We start from the raw sequence: 11,524 nt of genomic DNA, 5'->3' as shown, positions 1-11,524 counted from the left end.
CCCCCAAAGCAGGAGCTAGTTAGTCAGCCTAATGATAAATGACTTTGTGAAAGAATACAAATATAAGTTTAGATGCTTGCTCAGCCGTGATGGAGTTTATTCAGGCTATAAAAACTGGATGACATACGTTTTATGTGCTTACCTTCTGGGAGAAACATGTCATACACTCCAAGTTCATGACGTGTAATTGTAATTTTAGGCAGAGGAAAACTTCAGTGTTCATGTTCTCTTTGACTAAAAGGAACATGAATGATCTTGAAATATGAGCTGTGGTTGGTGGTTGGGCATGACTCACAGTATACCGTAATCTACCTCTTTATGAATCACACTGTCTGCTAAGTGAATAAAAGCACAGTTTCTGAGGTGAATCTCGGCCAACTTAAGTAGATGGAAAGATGGAAAGTGTCCTATTACCTGCTGAAAGACTGAATGGAGGAAAAGTTGTACACTGTAAAAAGTCTAACATGCAGTCATTCATTCAATTTAATAAGTGCCATTCAAAACAGAATAAAATCATTGATTTGATTGTGAAACCCTTTCTTTTTGCATTTTAAAATACCACTTTTGATTTGGATGAAACTAAATATCTGTACAAAGGACACAACGCAAAGTTTTTGATTTCTCTCAAAACATATATTACTTTTCATGTTGAACAGATAATATCTTTAATTTGAGTCAAAGTGATTTGCACTTGAACACGCCCACCAGAAATAGACCGGGACCAATTTTTATTCTGCATGGCTGCTGGAAACATCGTGTCACATCTTTGATTAATTTCATCTGAAAATAAACGTAAGTAAAGCCAAGTGTGTTACAAAAGCTTTTATAATTTGTATTGCCAAAATTGCAGAAAATAACCCCATTTAAGCTGGGTCGACAGACAACCCCAAATGATGGTAGCTGCTAGCTACAAGCTAGCTAGCTATCCGGCGCGACGTTAGAACTGGTTACCAGCAACCGACCATCACAGTCGGGAATGCAAGTTAGGCAAAAAGCCGTTTTTTACCAGTATACTAACTGGCTAGCGTTACCACAATGGTGGTGGTGGATACAGCTAGCTAGCTAGCTTAAGTTCATAAGCACTCATAATTCTTATTCTCATGTATTCTCATGTATATATCTCATGTATATCTCATGCACATATCTTTCTTTCATATCTTTCTTTCTACATAGCACTTTAATTCTTATTGTTTGCACTGAAGCACCGCAGCAATTTCCTAATGTTGTAAACCTCAACATCTGGCAATAAACCCCATTCTGATTCTGATTCTGATTCTGATTCATAGTTCATAACATTCATAGTATAACTCCGTGCTCCGCTTCGTTTGAATTTTTCTGGTGAGCTCGCGGTTTCTAGACACAAGCTTGTGTTTGTGCGCGCACGTTTGTCTCTGTCTCTCTTCATATAAATATCTGTGTGTTATGTGTGTGTACACCGAGCGCAAAAGATAATTATTAATGTGCATGATTTAGAGACAGAAATAACAAGCCAGCATGTAAGATCAATGACATAAGACTAATTCCTTCAATTGACTTTCAGGCGCGGCTCTGAAAAATGTGCATTTTCTGAAGAAATTTTGATTTTAACAGCAAAAAACTGACCCTATGCCAAACTTAGTCGCTAATGGCTGGTCTGTAGACTGTTTGGTAAACCTAAATCAAATTATAGTACTAGCTTTTTATAAGGATGTGTATGTCATGTTACATATTTCTTGGTTTTTCTATGTTATGTGTTTTATAGAGAAGTAACATTATTCTTTTTTTTCTGTATGCTTTCAGAACCACAGATCGCTCCATCCATTCCATGGCTGAAGCATACATTTTCATTTAATCTGAACAGGTATCATTTTGCATTTACACTGCACATCCTTTTTAAACATGTCATAATAATCTAGACCCTCCCTCATTATCCTCTCATTCACCTTGCTGATGTGTTGGCACTATTGTGTGCAATAATTGCTCTCTCGGCTTCACCCAAGTGTGTGCTCAGTGCTGGTTGTGTAGGGAGATGTGCCCCATTTCCCCTTTTCTAGTCTTTGTAATTGAAAAGCACTCTGAAAATCACTTTTGTAGTAGTAAGTAATATTGCTATTGCATTAGTTACATCCATTGTGTGAGTTAGTAAGAGATACTTGTCCACTAATTTCCTCTGTCCAGTTATAAATGCAGCAACATTTTCTATGGAGGGCAAAGGGAACATTTCATTTTGGTTGTGTCCTGTTATTTTGGAGTGTAACTACTTAAAGAGTAACTGAAGCCTAACAACTTGTTTTGCTTAGAAACTGTTATAATGGGTTTTTACAATGCAATCTTCCAGTTTTGGGCAGTTTTTGACATTTCTGTGTAAACTTGTTAAATTCTACCCTTTTTGGTCTAACTCTTACACATGGTTTACATTGGCCACAGGAACACTTCGAAGTGGTGTGCTTAGGAAAATCATACACTGTCAGCTGCTCCGCTGTTCATACCAGATGCATATTTCTCCACAACGGTCCAAAAGCGCTTCTGTTCATCTGTTTATTCAGAGCTAAACCCCCCCCAGTAACTGGCTTTGAGTAATAAAATACCTGTTTGAGACCAACCACTTGTCATTCATTCGGAAGCTACATTCATTTATATTTTTCCAAAATGATTTGGCGACCCCAAGAATTATCTCGCGACCCCAATTGGGGTTGGGACCCCAAGGTTGCGAATGTGTCTTAGAGACGATGCTGGTGACTGGCATGTACCGCTGACGTAGGCATGAACTGCTTTCAGCCAATCACAAAATTCAAATGCAATAGCCACCTTTCAACCCTAAGAGGGCAGCACTAAGACATTTTTAGACCAAAAAGTGTAGAATTTAACAAGTTTACATGAAATTGTAAAAGAAATGCCCAATAACTGAAAGGTTGCATAGGTAAAGACTCACTAATACAGTTTATAAGCAGAAAAAAGCTGTTTTGAGGGTGAATTGCTGTTTAAGTAGTGCGACGTGTCAATCACAGCTCAGCCTGCCACCCACATGAATGCTGATCCATCAGGCACCGCCCCCTTCTGAGGCATTTCTTCAAACAGAGTTTGACTAGGGATGTAATCTGGGGGGGGGGCGGAATTACTCTCAACACAAAAAGGAAAAGCCCTCCATTATTTTCTCATTCTCATACTGATGGAAAGGGGTGGTCAAATAAATTGTCATTGCAGCAGATGGACAAATTCATTTTTGGAATTCTATATATCGAACCAATACAAACATTACCTGTTTGGGAATTTAATATATTCCCTTTGTTTCCTCAGTTATCGGATGTGGAAATGCAAGGACTGCAGCCTGTCATTTTCAGGAAAATCTGAGCTACTACAACATTATCGACTTGATCATCGGTTTCATGGCAGGCACCGTCCTTACCCATGCATCCATGAAAATTGCCCCTGTTCATCCAGTACATGGAACGGTCTACAAAAACATCTAGCTAGGAACCATCTTTCTCAGGAGTCCACACAAAAAGCCTCTTCATTCAAGTGCTACATTTGTGACCACAATCAGCTTTCCACAGAGTATGATTTTTTTCAACATATCAATCAACATTTAAAAAGAAATGAACTTGTCTCTTGTATGTTTAATGGTTGCTCATACAAAAGCAATATATATGGCAGTTTCAAGACCCATAAATGGAGAAAACATAATTCATGCACTGTTAAAGACTTAAAAAGTGGAATATTTGTCACATCATCTATCAGCTGCTATCCTACAGACTCGTTGAACTCTGAATTGGATGAGCCAACCATCACAGACTCAAGAGATTTTGAAAAGGAAGTTGAACTGAAATTAGCTTCACTTTTACTTAAATTGGAACAAACATACTTAGTTTCCAGTACAGCTGTGAATGAATTGCTTGAGGAGCTACATCTTATAGGAACTGTCTCTGTGCGAGTTAGTCAAAACACAATTAGTCAGTTTTTGAGAGATAATAACTGTCATGTGGAAGCATCTGTGGTTGAAGAGCTAGCCACTGCACTTTGTTCTTCAAACCCAATTCAAAAAGCAATAGTGAAACAAGGTCCATTGTCTACTTCTTGGAAGCGCAAATCATATTATAAAAGAGAATTTGGTGTAGTGTCACCAGTGGAATATATTCTTGATAAAAGAAAACAAAAATCACTACAATATGTATCTGTGCTGAAAACATTGCAGCAGCTTCTAAGTTCAGATACTATTTTGTTAAAGACTGCCAATTTGAAGGAGAGATATGAGTCTCATCTGAGTGATAAAGCAGTTTATAGTTGTCCCTTTGATGGGGAATTTTTCCGAAACAACAAACTTCTGTCTCAAGACTGTGCAATTTCAATAAATCTCTACATCGATGATTTTGAAATATGTAATCCAATTGGGACATCACGAAGAAAACATAAAATCTGTGCCCTCTATTGGACCTTAGCTAATCTGTCCCTTGGTTGTCAATCTTCACTGTCATCGATACACTTGGCTCTGCTGGTCAGAAGTGATGATTTGAAGGTGTATGGCTATGAAGCAGTGCTTGAGCCTCTCATTAGTGATTTAATTTCCTTGGAAAACCACGGTGTGTTTTTGCCAAAGTTAGGGAAATTTGTTAAGGGAACAGTACAGTGCATAATAGCTGATAACCTTGGAGCCCACGGCATCGCTGGATTTGTTGAAAATTTTTCAAGTGGTCATCTGTGCCGATTTTGTACAGCTTCAAGATCAGAAATTCAAACCAAGGCATTAGATAGTGGCATTTTTATTTCAAGAACAGAAGAGATTCATTCTGATCATCTTAAAATCATAGAGGAAAAATCTCTGGACAATTTCTGTGGTGTAAAGAAGAGATGTGTCCTTGCTGAGAAACTAAGTCATTTCAAAGTAACTACTGGTTTCCCCCCACATCTGGTCCATGATCTATTTGAAGGGATTGTTCCTGCAGAGATAGCTCTATGTCTTTCCATCTTCATGTCTAAGAAATATTTTACACATGCATATTTAAATGACTGTATACTGAATTTCCCCTTTAAGTGGACTGACAAAGTAAATCGTCCCCATCCAGTGCCATTGAACTTTGTATCTCGAAAGACAATAGGTGGCAATTCACACGAAAATTGGAGTCTGTTAAGGTTTTTCCCCCTCCTTGTTGGCCAGAAGGTGCCTGCTGATGAACCTGCATGGAAAATATTGACAGATCTAAAGGATATTGTGGATATAATTGTCTCACCTGTTCATACAGAGGAGTCAATTGCATATTTGAATTTCAAGATCTCTGAGCACAGAGTGCGACTCAAAGAGGTTTTCCCAGACTACAACTTGCTGCCTAAGCACCATTTCTTGGAGCATTATCCTCAGCTTATTCGTCAGTTTGGACCATTACGCTGTCTGTGGACTTTGAGATTCGAAGCCAAGCACAGTTTTTTTAAAAGAGTTGTTCGATACACAAAATCTTTCAAGAATGTGCTGTTATCTTTGGCAGAACGACACCAATTTCACATGGCACAGCAGATATTGATGTACCCTAACAAACCTCTCCTGGAAGTATCAAATGTTTCAACTCTTTCTATTGATGTGTTGAAAGAGGAGATTGCACAAGCAATACGGTTGAAACACCCAACAGTGGACCATGTGTGTCTGGCAAAGAATATCACTTACAATGGATTCAACTACAGAACTGAAATGATCCTTGCATATGGATCTTTGGCTGGGATCCCTAAATTCACTGAAATCATCCACATGTTGGTTCTGAAGGACAAGCTGTTTTTCATTGTTCGCAAGCTGAGGGCGTGGCATTGGGAGCATTTCAGGGCCTTTGAACTTCAAGTGAGCCCCAACAAGGACATTTTGCTTTTGGGTCCAGATGAACTGACAGATCCATATCCATTGGTGGATTATACTGTAGGAGGAATGCGTTTGATTACCTTAAAGAGATATATTCAAGTTTAAGGTCTGCATTGACATAGCACTTACAATTTTAACCTGATCATCTTTATGCCAACACAAGGAGATTGTAAATGGGAACTAATGCCTCCTCCCTCCCTTGCTCCTTTTCTATAGACATCCAGGACGTGTTTTGACATTAAATTCCTGCGCAACATAAGTAGTTTGTGCATAGTCTACATCAACCCTTCAACACGCACAGGTAAGAATGACAGTTGTGACTTGTAACATTTATTCCTAACCTGGTCTTCTCTTGCCTCCTCTGGTCTCCATGGAAGAGCAGGGCCCTATTTCAGGAAGCTGGTTTAGAAAACTCAGAGTGAAAAACGATACTCAGGGTTGAGTAACCCCGAACTGTCCAACTCGGAATATTCGGTTTCAGAAAGGCTGATAACAATTAGTTCAATCAACGCGGAGTTACTTTAACCCCAAGTTAAGCGCGCGCACGAGGATACATAAAGCCCTGATTAAATGTAAAATTTAAGTAGTAGTTCAAGTATCGCCACATCATGAATTAAGTTTTGTTCATCCTACTACCTGCAATTTTGTGGAATCCCTCTTTGATAAATCTTGTGGGTCTATGACCGGGGAACACCACAGACGAGTGCAGGAGACATTTTCAGTGCAACTGTAACAGTTGAAATAAAATGTTAGGGGGCAGGTTAGCTTCACGGAGTGTGTCGTCATAGTCACTCACTCAGGATTAATCTAAACTCGCTTTGTGAAACCAAAAACCCAGAGTTTTCGTTAACTCAGGGTATACTTACTCAGAGTTTGCACTAAACCGGCTTTCTGAAACAGGGCCCTGGTCCACAAAAAAGTCAACGTTGGACTTAGAGCACACTTTATCTTCTGTGCAATACAGGCTGGAAAAGTCAATGACATAACTGGACCACTTTTGGCTTTGGAAAATGTCCTTTGTATAGGATAAGGTGTGGTTGTACACATTAAACATGCAATCCAAATTTGCAGTCTTCTGTGACAGTACCCTTATAACATATGTTCAAAAACCTGCAGTGGGAGCTGATACTGTGTTGTGTCTCTTTCCTTTGTGTTATTTTATGTTGTAAGTTTTGTGTGCTCTAGCGCTGAGAGGCAACTTGATCCACAAATATGGCAAATCCCATACGACTCCTCATTTTGTTGAGTGACAATAGCTCTGAGAGGATGGATCTATCAAGGGTGCCAGACACAGTTGAAGAGCTCATTGAACAAGTTAAAGAGTCATGCAAAGTTGCTGGAGGTATCAGGCTGCAATATAAAGATGTAGACTTTGGTGGAACATTTGTGAACTTGAACTCAACCTCCATGATCAAGGATCTTACCACCATCAAGGTCATACCGTCTGCTACTGAAACATTAATTTTAGAATTTGTAGAAAGTGACCTAGATACAAGCTCCATCTCAACACACACTGATGACACAGTCATACTAAGCAGCAGCTCCTCTGAGAAACTCCGCACAGAGCCCTGGCCAAAGGAGTTCAACATCCCACAATTCTCTTTTGAAACAGAAGGTCAACTTGAGAAAGGGAATGCGGAATACACAAAGGACCAAACCAGGCTCACACCTACATCGAAAATGTTGTCCAACATTCTGGAAAGACTGGCAGAGAAGATTTTCTCCTACAAGGCGTACCCCAGTGATGCAGACCTGAGTGACGTTGCGGAAGGTCTGACAAGGAAACATCCCTGCTTGAGGCAACCAGACCCCTTCAATGAGAGCTACGGATGGAAACTCAGACTAAAGACTAAGATGAGCAATTACCGCACTCAGCTTAAGTCACATGGACTTGCATCTGAGCTCTTAGTAAATACCCTCAAATCAAAGTCACGAGAAGATCCTGTTCCCAAGCCAGCCAAGAACAACAAAAAGGCAAGAAGAGGTGAGGCCAATTACTATCCTCAGACCAGCAGTGAGAATCCAGAAAGCCTAGAACTAGAGCGAATATCTCTCCTGACCGAATTAAAGAAGAGAAACAATGAGAAAACTGTACGAGAGAAGATGGCCAGGACCTTCGAATTCAGGAGGAAAGAGGTTGTGGATAAGAAGCCCGACATCAAGAACCTCTTGGAAAGATGGCCAGGTCTATTTCAGATGGAAGAGGTCTAACTTTAACTTTTTTGTACTAATGCCTTTTATCATAGTTTGGAAATGGGACATATATGTTTTGACTTTTTCTTGTTGGAAGTTGGTCTTTAAAAAAATGTATTGTACACTGTCCACTCATGTACAGATTAATGCAGAGTTTCTGCGGGTTACTGCAGTTCCCCTGCTAACCAGATTCATGGCCCAGCTGGACAAGCACTCCCCACAGCTACTTGAAATAATCAGAAAGAAAGGAGGGACAACCAAAGCAAAAACTGCCATAATCCTAGAGTTTCTTGATCAGGTAGGGTGTATATAATTAACTATTAACATGACAGTTAGCATTTTAACCCCTGTATCTAATGAGAATTTGTATCCTGTTACAGTTTTATTTTGGTAACGTCAGTGATTATGGCTGTGACCTTTTAAAATGTTGAAAGGAAGTGTGGGCTTTGTCCTTGAATGAATGAAGAGATTTATGGTCATTATAAAAGTACAGAGCACAACTATAACAAAATTTATTTCGGAGACACATTTTCACTCTCACTCGCCAGATACACATACATACATATATACGTATAAACTTTTATTTAGGGACAAGAAAGCATATGCCGCTTTTCCACCGACAGAACACGGTGTGGCTCAGTTCACTTTAGCTCCCTGCAGACGCTTTTCCACCGCCTTTACACCTGATTGGCCCGGGTATGTGTGGTGCCCACGTGATGTGATATAGAAGCACTCCCACAAAAGGCTTTAAAAAAAACTCCCAGCAACCATACTCCATTGACTTTGGACCATGGCGACTTCCTCCACAAGAACCAAAAATCAAACCAATCAAAATGAACCACAGACAGAGCAAAGTACAAAAACACACATATATTGCGATTGTTGTTGTTCTTCGGGCTGTGACGTTGTGGACAAAGACTTTTGCGCGCGACTTTTCATAGTCAGATGGGTTCGTCCCTGTTCCCAGTTACGTCCGCTTTATGTTTCCACCGCAACAAACGAGTTCATCCGCACTAAACTGAACTGCTCTCAAGCGCACCGTGCCGATTTGTCGGTGGAAAAGGGGCATTAGTCACCTCATGAGGATAGAGAGGTGAAAAAAAATTCCTCTCACGCAGCATACTCTCCATATTGCATAGTAACAATTTTAACTGTTCCTGCAGGATGCTGATGCTGACATTAGGAGGGAGTGTATACTTAAATCTCTCATTATCTACCTTGGAGAACGTGTTGAGGACTTGATAAAAGAATACATGGTATGTCCATATCTGTTCTGTCTCTACATGAGACGCAGTCTCTTGATGTAAATTTGACAACTCTGCTATTAAATGCAGTGATTAATGTACATTTTGTTCCATATTTTACCTCAAGATATCCCAGAAAGATGAAGCTGAGGAAGAGCTGCAGAGTACCACCATGGCACTCTTCGTCTTCAGGGACAACTCAAGCCTCCTACATCAGCCTCGAGACATCGGGATAATCATTGATGGTGTGGAAGTCCTGAATGAGTTGCCTTCTGTGGCAGCTGGAGTGGCAATGGTCTTTGGACTCTGTTATGCTCTTAATATGGAATATCCACGAGGATTCAGGTTCACCTTTGAGGCTCTTCAAAAGATTATGATGGAGCTTGACTTTAACAAGATGACCTCTAAGATTCGCAAACTTAATTGTGAACTTAACACTGCACAGTAGTGTGTTTGCATGCATGTGTGCATGTGTATGTGCACATGCATGTGCATGTGTGCTTGGTTATTTTGCTTGGTTGGCCTGCAGTGGTATTCTACATTCAAAATTTATAAGAACACCCATTTGAAAGGGAGATTTAAGTTGATTTCATTGATACATGTGTAGATTTTTTTTTTTTTTTTTTACATTGTACAGGCACAGTGCACATATAAACATTTTTGAGTACTTGCAAATTGGTTTAAAAAGAGTTTTTATAATGGTTTTATGCCAGTTTTAGACAGGTTGCAGGTTTTATACTGGTTTTCAAAAGATTGCAGGTTTTATACTGGTTTTCAAAAGATTGCAGGTTTTATAAAACAAACATTTCTCTAATCATTTCTGCCGTAGCACTAAATCTGTATATTACTAATCCTCTCTATTGATTATAGTTAAAATGGTTTGGAACAATAAATAATTTTGAAATAATTGGTTGGCCAACTGTCTTGTTTTTTATAGGAAATGCAGAGCATTTTTGAACTGAAATAAAATGAAATGTAAAAAATATAGTTTGAATATATGTAAATCAATTACCTGGCTTCAACACAAACATATTAGTTCATGTTAATTTGGTTCGATGTGAATACATTAGGTTGGTTAAATTTCAATATATTAGCTTGGTTCAATAATTAAAATATGGTTCTATGTAAAAAAATCAATTTGGATCAATGCAAAATTTAAAGTTTCAGTCAAGACTAGTAATATTGTTTATATCAACATAAAAGTATCAGGTCATATCAAGTGACTCAATTTGGATTCTATGAAGTCAAATATTTTGGATGTGACAATTGGACATCATTTTTTAAAATTTGAATAGGGTTATTCTTTTTACAGTGTATTTGTGAATGTCTCTAACCATCTCTGTGGCAATCAGTCTTTAGTTTTTTGTGCTTTCATGGACTTTATTAAAGGTCATTTTTTATGTAGGTCACTTTTATTCTTTATAGACAAAATCTCAAGTAATATAATCTCACTGAAGAATCAAAATGCAAGTTTACATTTTACTGTCATGTTAAGCACGGCCACTGAACCAAACTGATTCCATGGCATTGTCCAGTGTACAAGGACAGCTGTTAAATACTATTTTTATTTCTCTTATATTTCATTTGCATTGTTTTTGACTGGAAACTAATTTCACCAAAAAATCCAACATCATAGTTTGATTAGATCGTGTTAGTTTTCCATTAGCATATTCCATTGTAAATGAAAATGGACACTTGCAAGGAAAAAAAATGTTTATATCAATCAGTTAAAACAGAGTGCACAGTTTTGTATGTGCACATAAAAAGCTCTTTTCCACTAGTACGTGTTCAGTTTTTAGCATTAGGGTTAGGTGGTAGTACCTGGTACCAAGTACTTTTTTAGTACTTGCTTGGCCAGGGTCTTGGGAAATGTGATGTCAGCAGACCGTATGCCACCGATTGGTTAGTCAGTGGTGTCACTTGATGAGTCACGACAATGCCTCCTTGACGAAAATCAAAATCGGCATTTTTGAAACCCGGTAACGAAGGAAGTGCCTGCACAAAAAGCAATACAATACAGGGAGTGCAGAATTATTAGGCAAGTTGTATTTTTGAGGAATAATTTTATTATTGAACAACAACCATGTTCTCAATGAATCCAAAAAACCCATAAATATCAAAGCTGAATGTTTTTGGAAGTAGTTTTTAGTTTGTTTTTAGTTTTAGATATTTTAGGGGGATATCTGTGTGTGCAGGTGACTATCACTGTGCATAATTATTAGGCAACTTAACAAAAAACAAATATATACCCATTTCAATCATTTATTTT

At 38.6% G+C, this 11,524-nt stretch overlaps 1 long non-coding RNA gene across 1 annotated transcript; it reads left to right on the top strand.

The window, feature by feature from the left end:
- Positions 1–704: 704 nt before the first annotated feature.
- LOC121815736 lies at positions 705–10,022 on the top strand. The gene is made up of 3 exons (XR_006055319.1): positions 705–792; positions 1,780–1,840; positions 9,383–10,022. It is a non-coding gene; the product is annotated as an uncharacterized LOC121815736 (long non-coding RNA).
- Positions 10,023–11,524: the final 1,502 nt, after the last annotated feature.

This window comes from Haplochromis burtoni, unplaced genomic scaffold (assembly GCF_018398535.1).
Source record: "Haplochromis burtoni strain Fernald_Lab_line unplaced genomic scaffold, NCSU_Asbu1 Contig_286, whole genome shotgun sequence".
Classification (NCBI taxonomy): domain Eukaryota; kingdom Metazoa; phylum Chordata; class Actinopteri; order Cichliformes; family Cichlidae; genus Haplochromis; species Haplochromis burtoni.
The sequence above is the reverse complement of the archived record's forward strand: the minus strand, read 5'-3'. Positions and strand labels throughout refer to the sequence as shown.